General features: G+C 34.6%; 1 non-coding gene and 2 pseudogenes across 1 annotated transcript; all 3 read right to left on the bottom strand.

Annotated features, from left to right (window-relative positions):
- The window catches only part of LOC128288658 (DNA-directed RNA polymerase subunit beta'-like), a 3,568-nt pseudogene extending 839 nt beyond the window's left edge, over positions 1–2,729 (bottom strand).
- Positions 2,730–2,753: 24 nt separating this feature from the next.
- On the bottom strand, positions 2,754–5,884 carry LOC128288669 (DNA-directed RNA polymerase subunit beta-like; annotated as a pseudogene).
- Positions 5,885–10,046: 4,162 nt separating this feature from the next.
- On the bottom strand, positions 10,047–10,130 carry TRNAY-GUA (transfer RNA tyrosine (anticodon GUA)). Its single transcript has one exon. It is a non-coding gene; the product is annotated as a tRNA-Tyr (tRNA).
- Positions 10,131–12,500: the final 2,370 nt, after the last annotated feature.

The raw sequence follows: 12,500 nt of genomic DNA, 5'->3' as shown, positions 1-12,500 counted from the left end.
TTAGCTTAGATACCATATGATTGGGTATCATATGAGTAGGCCTGAAAACCCTTGTATAGCTTCTTCGATTTCTCGGTAAAGAGAAATATGACCAACAGTGGTCGAATGTATACAAAGAATTTTTTTTTTAAACTTTACTATTAGATAATGTCCATAACTCATGATAGGTACCCAAGATTCATAGTGAACTTCGATGGAGCTTCTCTTGAAGCAATAACGCATTGCTCTAGTCGCCACCGGAGCCACAAAGGACTATCTAAATTGATTCTTTTCGCCTATAAGCTCCAATCGCATCATAGGAATTACAAAAAAAGGCTCCTTGTAGACTTATAGTTATTATCGTCAATTCTTTCATTTTGATAGCTTTTTCGATTCCATGGATTATACCTATTCGCACAAATACCTCGACGATTCCCACTGTTAATACATAGAGCCCAATAAGCATATCTTGAGTAGGTACGGAAATGGGATCCCCAATAGCTGGAGACAAGAGATTCATATGAGAAAACATAAGTAAACGAGCTTCCGCTTGCGCCTCTAAAGATAAAGGTACATGAACTGCCATTTGATCCCTCATCAAAGTCTGCATTGAACCTTACAAACTAATGGATGTAAACAAATAGCGTCCTTCCACTAAAATAGGTTGGAATGCCTGTATACCTAATCTATGCAGTAGGCGCTCTATTCAGCAATACAGGATGTCCCCGCATAACTTCTGCAGTATTCCCATACAATCGGCCCTTTTTCCTGAATTTTACTCTTAGCAACCTATGTTCGGAGCAAGATGTTGTCTAATTAGACCGCGAATTACAAATGTCTGAAAAGCTCTATTGCTATTTCATGAGGCAATCCACAGCGATGTAATGAAAGTGAGGGCCAACAACAATGACAGAACGTCCTGAATAATCGACCTGTTTCAAGCAAAGTCTCGCGAAATCTTCCTCTTGCCTTCAATTACATCTGAAAACGACTTGTAAACCTTATTATGACCGTCCTCATTGGTTGTCCGCGGATTCCATTATCAAGAAGTATCCACGGCTTCTTGTACCAATTTTTCCTGACATTACTAATTCTCTGGCGTAGATCTACTTGTTGTTAATAGATCGGTAAGAGTATTATTTCGATAGATAACTCTTCTATAGAGTTCATTAATATCCGAACTCATTAGTTTACCCCATCTATCTGAATGATCGGTCTCAACTCGAGGAAGAACCGGTAATAGACATAAAACCATCCATTCTGGTTCTATATTTGTTCGAATAAAATGCTTAGCCAATTCCATGCGTCTAACCAAAAACTTTTCTTCTTCCAATTTTTCGATCTTCCCATTCATTACCCGTGAGGCCTTCTTCTCCTAATTCTTCCATTCTACCACCGAATAATCGATAAGAATTCGCAAATCTAGATCGGCTAATTGTTCTCGAATAGCACCTGCTCCGGTAGAAATTTCGCGACTTCGAAATGTATCGAAACCTGGGTAGTAAAAAAGTGGATACTGTATTTCCAGGATTGAATTTCATATCGAATGAACCTCGTAATCGTAAGAAAGTGTTTTTTAGCGATGGGCCTAGCAAAAGAAAAATTAGGATAGGGTTCTGCGATCCCCTCAAAATCGGACATGAGAGTTTCCTCATCCGGCTCAAGAAGTTACACCAAATAAAGATAAAGTAAAGGAGTTCTCGCTTTCAAATTCTAGAACCCCCCAAAAGGTCTACTCTTTACTCAAGTTCCAAGAAACATTTCATTGATTGATTCTTCTTTATTGATTTAGATTTTCTTAATTTTATTCAATCAAAATTAGGACATAAATGAAATGTGAAATTTTGAGTAGTCTACTTCCCTCGAATGCTGAATCTCTTAAATTAAAGGAGTGTCATAAGGATTTATTTGTCTATGTACCTTCCATTCGATCTCTTAGGTCCTGCGGTACCTGACGATTATACCACGATGCCCTTAACTTAAAGCCCAAGCCTATATGCGATGTATAGACTCCTGCAACCATGACATATTTGTTTCCTTGAACATATTTCATTTCTTTCTAAAAGAACTAAAAGAAATGAGAACGGTTAATTCCACAAAAAGAAGTCTTTTTTCACGAGGTACAACTCAAAATTCCTAGTTATTTATTTTACTGACTCGACCATAGACCAATTCCCTTTTATTTGGGAGTATTGAATACGCCCATAATTCTGAGCTTCATGTTACTCTTCCCAAGAGACATGTCAGATCCAGGGCATCCCAATTGATTGAATGGGATGACAGTTTCTCATTCCTAATCTGTAAAATAATAATTTTGATCAAATCACACATCGCAGTATACTAGACCCTCTATTCTTTAAGAGGTTTGTCAAAAGATTGGCGATATAACTAGAAGACGTTTCAAATACATACATGAGTTACTGGACATGCCAGCCTTATGTATCCCATTTGATATCTTCATCTGAGAATCAACAAATCAACTCCGCATTGTTCACAAAATTTAGGGCCCTCCTTTGATTTCCAATTACTCGATAATTTCCACAAGCGCAAATTCCACTTTTATAGGTCCAAAATTCTTCACAAAATAATCCATCCTTTTCCGGTTTATTGGTTTTGTAATGAAAAGTATAGGGTTTTGTCACCTCTCCAACGGTTTCTCCATTAGGTAGGATTTTCTTGGCCCAAGCACTTATTTGTTGGGGAGAAACTGATCCAATTCGGAGTTGTTGATGTTTATATCGGTCGATCATAGAAGAAAATTTGATTCATTCCGATTAAGCTTCCTTCCTATTAATCTGGAAGTTCTTCAGATACAAGGAAATGATTCAGTTCCAGAGCCAAAGATCGTAATTTCGACGAGCAATCGAAAAGATTCTGGAGCATCTTCGGGTTTAGGTATTGTTCCTCCAATGATCGTAGTCCCAAGTACTTCTTGGCGAGCTCTAATATGATCAGATTTATAAGTAAGCATTTTGTAAAATATGAGCAACACCAAATCCTCTAGAGCCCAAACTCCATTTCTCCACCTGTTGTCCTTGCTTGGACCTTCCTCTAAGTGGGTTGTGTAACAAGTGCATAATGTCCACTGAACGCCCATGTATTTTATCATCAACTTGATGAATTAATTTCAAGATATAAGGTTTTCCTATTATAACAGGTTGCTCAAAGGGCCTCCTGTTCTTCCATCAAATATTCGGCTTTTTCCTGGATATTCGGGTTCAAATACCCATGGATTCGCTGTTTGCTTACTGGCTTGATATAATTCGAAAACACTAGTTTTCTCGAAGCCTCTTGTTCATATCTCTCATCAAATGGTGCTATTCGATAATGTCTATCTAGTAGACTCCTGCTAACCCAAGCGAGCATTCAAATAGCTGTCCTACATTCATTCGTGAAGGTACTCCTAATGGGTTGAAGACCATATCAACAGGTCTTCCGTCTTGCAAATAAGGCATATCCTGTCTAGGTAAAATTTTTGAAATGATCCCTTTATTTCCATGCCTTCCGGCTACTTTATCGCCTACTTTGATTTCGCGTTTCGTGAAATATAGACACGAATCGTTTCGGATTATAACTAGAACCCCTTTTTCTGGACCCATCTCACATCGATGACTCGACCCTCCCACCTATAGGTAATTTTAGACAGGTTTCCTAGTGGATACCTGAATCCCAAGTATGGCCTGTAATAATCTATCTTCTGGAGCATACGATGATTCTTTCGCCACCTGAGGCGTTAATTTACCTACTAAAATATCGCCTGTCTCCACCCAAGATCCCAGCATCACAATTCCATTTTTGTCTAAATTGCGGAGTAAATGGGCTTCTAGGTGCGGTATTTCGTTAGTGATTCTTTCAGGACCTTGGCTTGTCACATGAGTCTGAATTTCATATTTCGTATGTGAAAAGAAGTATAAATATCTTCATATACTAGACGCTCGCTAATGAGTACCGCATCCTCAAAATTGTAACCTTCCCATGGCATAAGCTACTAGTACGTTTTTGCCCAAAGCGAGTTCACATCAACCGTAGCGGCACCGTCCGCTAAAATTTGCCCTTTTAATGCATTTACCCCGCCGAACCCGGGCAGTTTGATGCATACAAGTATTTTTGTTGAACGTTGATACAAACAATGGAATGCCTAGAGCATCTCCATTGCCCGATAAAATAATCTTGTCAGTATCGGTGGAAATGATCTTCCTCGTGATCGGCTATAGCGGGAACTCCTGAATCTAGAGCCACTTGGCGTTCCAACCCAGTTCCAACAATGCACTTCTCGGAACGAGAAAGCGGAACTGCTTTATGTTGCATATTAGAACTCATTAAAGCCCGATTCGCGTCATTATGCTCGATAAAAGGAATGAGGAAGCTCCAATAGAAAAATATTGAAAAGGAAAATACTTGAAGATGAACTTGTTCCCATGCAATAGTCAGGAATTTTGGCGGTATCGAGCCGGAACAACCTGTTCTTCCTGAATACCCTGATTCAAGGCCAAAGAATTTCCTGCCGCTACCATATAATATTCATCTCGACTTGGGGATAAATAAAGCATCTGTGCTTTTTTGATCTCTCAAAGATTTTATAAATGGACTTTCTAGAGACCCCCAATGACCAATCCTGGCATGAATTGCTAAGGATCCGATAAGTCCAACATTGATCCCTTCAGACGTGTCAATTGGGCAAATGCGTCCATAGTGACTAGGATGGATATCTCGTATCCGAAAATTAGCAGTTCGCCCGGTCAATCCTCCGGGGCCCAAATAACTCAATTTTCTCCCATGCACTATTTGTGTCAATGGATTTGTTCGATCCAAAACTTGAGACAATGGGTGTAATCCGAAAAGGATTCATAAGTGGTTGTTAATGGAGTCGAAGTTACCAAATTCTGAGGAGTCGGTATCAATTTATGCTAATTGCTCCGCATATAGTTCCTCTAACTACATTTTCTAAACGAACCAGAGCCAATCCGAATTGATCTTGTAAGAGATCCGCCACAGAACGAATACGCTTATTTTTCAAATGATTCATATCGTCAAGTGTACCCATTCCAAATTTCATTCCAATCAAACGATCCGCAGCTGCCAATATATCTCGCGGTAACAAAAATGTATTGTTCTGAGGTATATTAAGATTCAATCTCTGGTTCATATTTCGTCGACCAATCCTTCCTAATTCACATCTTTGCTGAAAGAATTTCTTTGTAATTCCTTACACAAGGATTCAGAAAATACCGATCCCCGCCTACACAAGAAAATTGTTGATAAAACTCCAAATGGCATTTTCTTTTGACCCAATTTTTTTTTTTCCTTATCGGTCAGGAAAGACAAGAAAATCTCAGGTAGCAAACATTCTCTAGAATTTCTTAGATTCGAACCCATAGCTGATGATAGAACTAGAATAGATATTTTCTGTTTCCTACTTACACGAGCCCATATCCTTGCTTTTCTATCAATCTCTAATTCTAACCTCCTCCCCAATCTGATATTATGGTACCAGTATAGACCGAAATTCCGTTATGATCCAATTCTGATCGATAATAGATACCGGCTTTGCAATATTTGATTGATCACAATTCTGTATATTCCATTTACTATAGAAGTTCCGAGGAGTTCATTAAAGGAATGTTTCCAATAAAAATTGTTTGTTCTTGCATATCCTTACTGGTTTTCCAAATTAATCCTGTGATACATATAATTCAGAAGAATATGTGAGTGATTCATATACAGCATCCCTTTCTTTTTATCAACGGTTCCACCAATTGATATGTTTCCACAAATAATTGAAATTCAATTTCTTGCTCTGTATCTTCAATTTTGGAAACTTATAAAGTTCTTCTGTTAAGCCCTGATCCATGAACCCACAAAATCCTTCAAATTGTATCTGATTCAACCCAGGTATTGTAGACATTTCCATTTTCATCCCTTGAGCATTTTGAATTTCCCATTTCAAAAAAATCCCATTCTTTTTCATTCTTCATCGAATCCTACGAATCGATCTAATAATGATGGAATTGAATTTCTATTCTGTTTACTGAATCACATGAAATTTTATCTAACTCCATATACCATATAATATATGTGGAATGTATGAAATATGAAATGCGTATGAACGGAAGAAGAAAAATTATACTCAAATTTTAATTTATATTTATAAACAGATACAGAAAAGAATTGATAAATGCCATTTAGCCGCATGGAGTTTTGTTTTGTATAGAATATAAAAAAATAATTCAATTTCTACCATTATTATGATATTATATTCCAATCCGATTGAATACCAGAAAATGAAAGGAATTCTGATTTGATCTGTTCGTTGAGATAAAGACAAAATAATCATAAAAATATATATAGGAGAGAGTTGATTTTTCTAGCGCTTAATTTTTTCATGGACTCCATTGTTCAAAAAACGATTCGCAGAGAAGATAGATGTTTTACCCACTTTTAGTTTTTTATTTTTAGTAGAATATTTAGAATATGATTGAAGTGCGTACGAAAAGGGCTTCTATTTATTAAACAGGCAGATATAGCATTTCTATTTATATATGTCTTTCTTTTATTCCATTATAACGCTCTAATGGAGACAAGACATGGCGTGCTCTATCAAAATTCTATTTTTCTTTTATTTTAATCTATTCAATGAAAAATTGAAACACGATAATTTCTTGCTGATTCCTATGGACATCATATCTAGATAGATAAAATACCTCATTAGATAACTATAACTGTGTAACAACTTATGCTCTGGGGTTTATATAGACTGATAATTGCTGTTATATTATTATAATATACTTGAAATTAAGAAAGTTTTTTATTGAAAAAAATCAATTTAGTTATGTATCCAGTTTTATTTTCTTATACCATTAGAAAAGACAAGAAGAAGAATCGTCCATAAATTTGCAGTCAATAGTTAATGGTTCCAATTTATTTGTCCTGAATTTTTACTTTGTAACTGAGAATCCACATTTTCTTTTCAATAGAAAAGAAAGGGAAAGTTTTTAGATATTGTGTGTCTTGAGATACTATAACCAATTGAAGGTATGGATCCGATCTAAAATGAAAAGAAAAGGAGATACTTCCTTTTTGTTTGTAACCTTGGCGACATGGCTGAGCGGTAAGGCGGGGACTGCAAACCTTATTCCCCAGTTCAAATCCGGGTGTCGCCTGATCAACAAAACTCGAAATCCTAACGTCTCCTAACGTCTAGGATTCAAGGAAAACTAAAGTAGTGGAAGGAATCAGTAAATCTTGATATGGGAGCCCCTTACTAATGGAGTGGCTACTAGAGGAGTCTTGAATTAGATTGATAACGGAGTGTCTAATTAACTAATGAATGGTTGAAGGGTTGGAAGATACTTGTATACAGACGGATGAAAGTCTCTGAGTGTTCAGGCATCCAATTAATATTAGATTGATAGATAATTGGCTTTTACTTAATGAGGGACACCAAAAGAAAGAATAAGTCTTATTATTGATACATGTGAGTAACATTCTTTGATACTTCCAAAAGTGTTACTGCGCATTTTGCTTGTGCTTAATGGTTCTCGATTTTACTCGAAATCATAAGAGCTTGTTATAAGCGGATTTATCGAAGTGATTCATCAACGGTGGCGTGTCACAATTCTTTTCTTTTGACTCTGCGCCAGTAATTACACTATTATTAGTGAACAATAATGGAAAATTGAATTCCTTCATATTTGTTTCATATTCAGAGATAGGGACATAATACACATGGATATAGTAAGTCTTGCTTGGGCTGCTTTAATGGTAGTCTTTACATTTTCCCTTCACTGTAGTATGGGGAAGAAGTGGCCTCTAGGGTACTCCTAATTGGGGTTGAGGAATCAAACCGTATCAATTGTTTTCAGATCGTTTTGCAAAGCCTTTTTATTTTAACTATTTTATTAGTCTTCATTTCGAAATTCTTGGATTCTAGTGGAGTAATGTATTCTATGAATAACACCTTTTCAATCAAAAAATAAACATTTCAATAATCCCCATGTTCGTATTTCGAAAGTAAAAGGATCCGGATGATAGGCAAAAAAAAAGAATTCTTCCTAAATTTTCTATTTTGATGAACCAGCTTTACCAGAGTTATGAACGGACAATGAGGGACAAGGAACCCCTTTGTTTTCTGTATTTGCTTGTTTTTATTTCCTCCTCTTACTGTTCAAAGAGAAAAAAGTCTTTTTTTATTTAATTTCATTTTAATAAGATCTTGCCTTAGTGTAGTCACATATTAGACACTTACCCCTGTTTTATTTGAATTTCATTTATGAAATGCTTTATTGACTCATTTCATATCATGGATCAAAGAAGTTAAATTCAAAATCGGCAGGGTATAATTTTTTCGAAACGAAATACGAAGAAAAGTTACCATAGAACTCTTTGGATCATCTGTCAGTTGCTCAACGAATTACTTTTGGAATGTTCAAAAAAGATTACTTGGTTTTTTTTTTTTTATTAATTTAATTAATATATGCCTATTCCATTCCATTTTTCCTTCATTTCTGATTATTTTAATAGGAATCTCGTATCCACCAAAAAAATCAAATCCATGAAATGAAAGAATTATAAAATCGTAAGACTTGCCTTTCAATTATTTCAGATTAATTGAAATCAACACAAATAAAATAGATCAAGGAAGAAATAAAATTGAGATACTATGTACAGTACATATCTTTAATTGATATCGACATGTATGAAGATACATATTGTGGATTCATCTATATTAAGCTTGTATCTTCTACATTACAATATTAGATATAGATAGTATGGTAGAGATCTTATTTTTTCTACCATACTATCGAGTTTTATAGGATACTGCTGATTCTAGTCCATTCATTTTATTTAAGACGAGATTTGAATCCTTTTTCTTAACTCCTTGATAAAAAGTCAAGTTTCATTCAAATTAATCACTTTGACTGACAGTTTTACGTATATTATAAGTAAAAAGCGGTAGGAACTAGAATGAACAGCGCTGTAGCAATAAATGCGAGAATATTTACTCCATAATTTCATTGTTTTTTTACTTCGCAATAACTCGATTTAATCCCATAGAGATGATAAATTTGTCGCTTGTAAATTCAATGCAATGACTTACATTTCAATGACATCGAATCGGATCAATATCATGAATAACAATATCTAGGCTATCAAATCGATTCACCGTCGAGAATTGAATAGTATAACATAGGAAGATCTTTATCCACACCGAATACAAAAAGTGATGCCTGGTCCAATCAAAAGAATTCCTTTATTTATATATATTCTTTCCACCCTTTCTTTTCGATAATCTACTGCCTTCCTTGTACAATCATCTGATGATGTATCATCTGACTGCTTTTCCACTTTCACCGTTTACAAATAGTTTCCAAATAAACCCCAACAAAAAAGAGAAAGGAAAAAATAAATAAAAAAAAAGATAAAGATATCGTTGGGAATGAAATTCTGTCATTTGTATCCCCTTTGACAGAAAACGGAGGGATCTATTGATGTATTTTAAAATTTTATCCGTCGGGACTGACGGGCTCGAACTGCAGCTTCCGCCTTGACAGGGCGGTGCTCTGACCAATTGAACTACAATCCCAGGGAATAAAGAAAAGTGTACAACAGAGATAGTCTTATGATTTCATTCAAGCCATTTTCTATTTAGATTTTAGATTCGAAGCCGGGTTGTAAACAAAGGCGCGAGTAATATATTGATATCCATACGGGTATGCACTTTGAGTGAGAGCGACGCGGATTACTAGTTACTAGGAATCCTTTCGTTATTGCCAAATAAATCGATCAATAATCAATTTGAAAATGAAAACAAAAAAGAGTCTTCTTTTTTGTTTACTTTACTCTTTTTCTTTTCATTAAACTTTCTATTTAATGATCCTGATATGAATCTAGAGCGTTATCAAGGTCATAATTTATGGGAACAACTAAATAAATAGAACAAAATAAAAACAAATAGCGGTAGGGATGGATATCACAAAATTGACTTTTTATTCTTCCTATTTTTTGTTTGGCTTTTCGAAAACAAAATACAAAAATGGGCATTTTAGGTTATGGCGGATCAAAGGAATTGGGCCGAGCTGGATTTGAACCAGCGTAGACATATTGCCAACGAATTTACAGTCCGTCCCCATTAACCGCTCGGGCATCGACCCAGGAAGAATCAATTCTAGGTTTATTGATAATCCATGATCAACTTCCTTCGTAGTACCCTACCCCAGGGAAGTCGAATCCTCGCCTCCTTGAAAGAGAGGTGTCCTGAACTGCTAGACGATGGGGCATACTTGCCTGATCATGACTATACTATGCTCATAGTATGAGCAGTTTTTGAAATTGTCAATATAATGGAATGACTAGAGCGAGAGCTTTTTCCATCTTTTATGATTTTCCATTTTAGATTCACGATTTATACTCAGTAAATCATTCATCGCCACTCTATTCGATATAGAAATAAATTAGATAAATTCAATCTATTATATAAATATTTATTAATAAATATTATATAAAATAGAAATAAATAGATATTATAAAAAGAAACTAGATTATATTAATAATACAAAGTATAAGATCAGTGATTGGTTTAATATAAACATAAAAAAGGAGTTAACCTTCATTTTTCCACTTTCATTCATTGATTCACTATTATTACGACGAGACAGGCATGTTTCTATCTCACACTAAGCCGGTAAATTAACAAAAGTAAATCGGGAATTTTTGGAAGAGGCAAGAAGTTATCGAAAATTATGTGTGTTTTTTTTCAAAACTAAAAATTGGGTTCGGTGGACAAAGCAAATCCCTTCATCACATGTTTCGATAAAATAGATTGATCTATGTCGAATTGCTAAGGTACCTGTATTAATCAAATAAATGAATTTCGTTCTGTTCTGATAAGCCAATTATGATTGGCCTTGAAACAATTCATTGCATTGATATTTATCAAACCCAATACCAATAAAACCATTTTACCTCTACACGTTAAGTAAATTAGAATTCTCATTCCTGAGAGCTACTAGCCACTATGAGTCTACTGCATATACTTATATATATATAAATAGATCTTATCCGTCTACTAATTCATTCAGTAATTGAATCGAACCGCCCTTTAACTCAGTGGTAGAGTAACGCCATGGTAAGGCGTAAGTCATCGGTTCAAACTGATAAGGGCTTTTGACTTTTTTTCATAAACTCCTATGAAATGGTAGTATTCATATTGAATACTAGGGATGTTGTTTTTATTGGTAATAAAACCCAACTGTATATGTATAATAATTGAATTAGAAATTGTATAATTTAACTCTAATAAGTTATTATTCTAATGAGTTAGAGAGTAATTCTAAAAGAAAGTTGAAATTATAATGAATAATGATAAGCCGTCTCTTGAAGGACAAATATATTTCTATTTTGTTTTGATTTTGAATTAGATTATTCCAATCAAATCCATTGTAAAGAATTGTAAAGATTAGAAATCAACAAAAGAAAAGTAAGTGGATCTAACCCATTGAATCGTGACTATATCCACTATTCTGATATTAAAATTGATAGAGATGAAATTGGAACAGTCGATTTTTATTTCATATTTATTTGACCCACAAGAATCCGTCGATATTTGATTCAATCTTCTTGTTCCTAGGAATAAATTAATATTCTATTCGAGATAAAGAGAAACATTTATTTCAAGTTACAACCTAAGAGCCTTTTTCAACATCTTATCTTTCTTTGATTCCAGAACACAACAAGATCCATTTCTATCTATATATTCTATCTATTCTATAATAGATAGAAACCTAAATCAAATCATGTCTTCACATATCAAATATTTCCATATCGATACATATGACACTTTTGTTCTGCCAATGTGATGGAGAGTGAGTGCGAAAAGAAACTTTCATTTTGAGTCTCCTATTATTTAATTAATATTATTAAATATTGTATTAGATTGAGAACTTCGAATCTTTTCTGATATACATAAAGTAAATAGAAAAGATTCGAAGTGGATTTCTCGACCCGTGAAATGAAAAAATAGCTCTGGAGTTTTTTGTTTTATATTCATCTGAAGGAAATATGAGAAAGAAAACAATAAATAAAAGAAATAAAATGAAGGAAATATATCAGACTATAGTAATTTAATATAGAAAAAAAAATACAAAAATATTGATTTTATCAATTTCACGAACAAGATCCAAGAATAAGATTAGTTGATGGAGGGGAGGGTAGATCTGGGGATCAACCAGTAGCGAGAGAAGGATCGCTTCTTCCTTGAATTGAAGAGTTCGTTCAAAAAATTCATCTATCTGATTGATGAGCCATAAGACAATTCATGGTTCAGACGACTAGTAAAATAGAAAAGAATAAACGAATTGAGTTCATGGATTTACCTAAGTCAGGTTATGGACCAATACAAGAAAATTTTTTATATTCGAAACCAATTAATTATAAGGCAGTGCACGAGAAATCAAATCATACATAAAAATCGAACCCCAGCGCCCCCATAACATAAGGTGCTCGGAAATGGTTGAAGTAGTTGA

Source organism: Gossypium arboreum, unplaced genomic scaffold, assembly GCF_025698485.1.
Source record: "Gossypium arboreum isolate Shixiya-1 unplaced genomic scaffold, ASM2569848v2 Contig00248, whole genome shotgun sequence".
NCBI classification, from domain to species: Eukaryota; Viridiplantae; Streptophyta; class Magnoliopsida; order Malvales; family Malvaceae; genus Gossypium; species Gossypium arboreum.
Note: the sequence above shows the minus strand (reverse complement) of the source record. Positions and strands in the feature narration are given on the sequence as shown.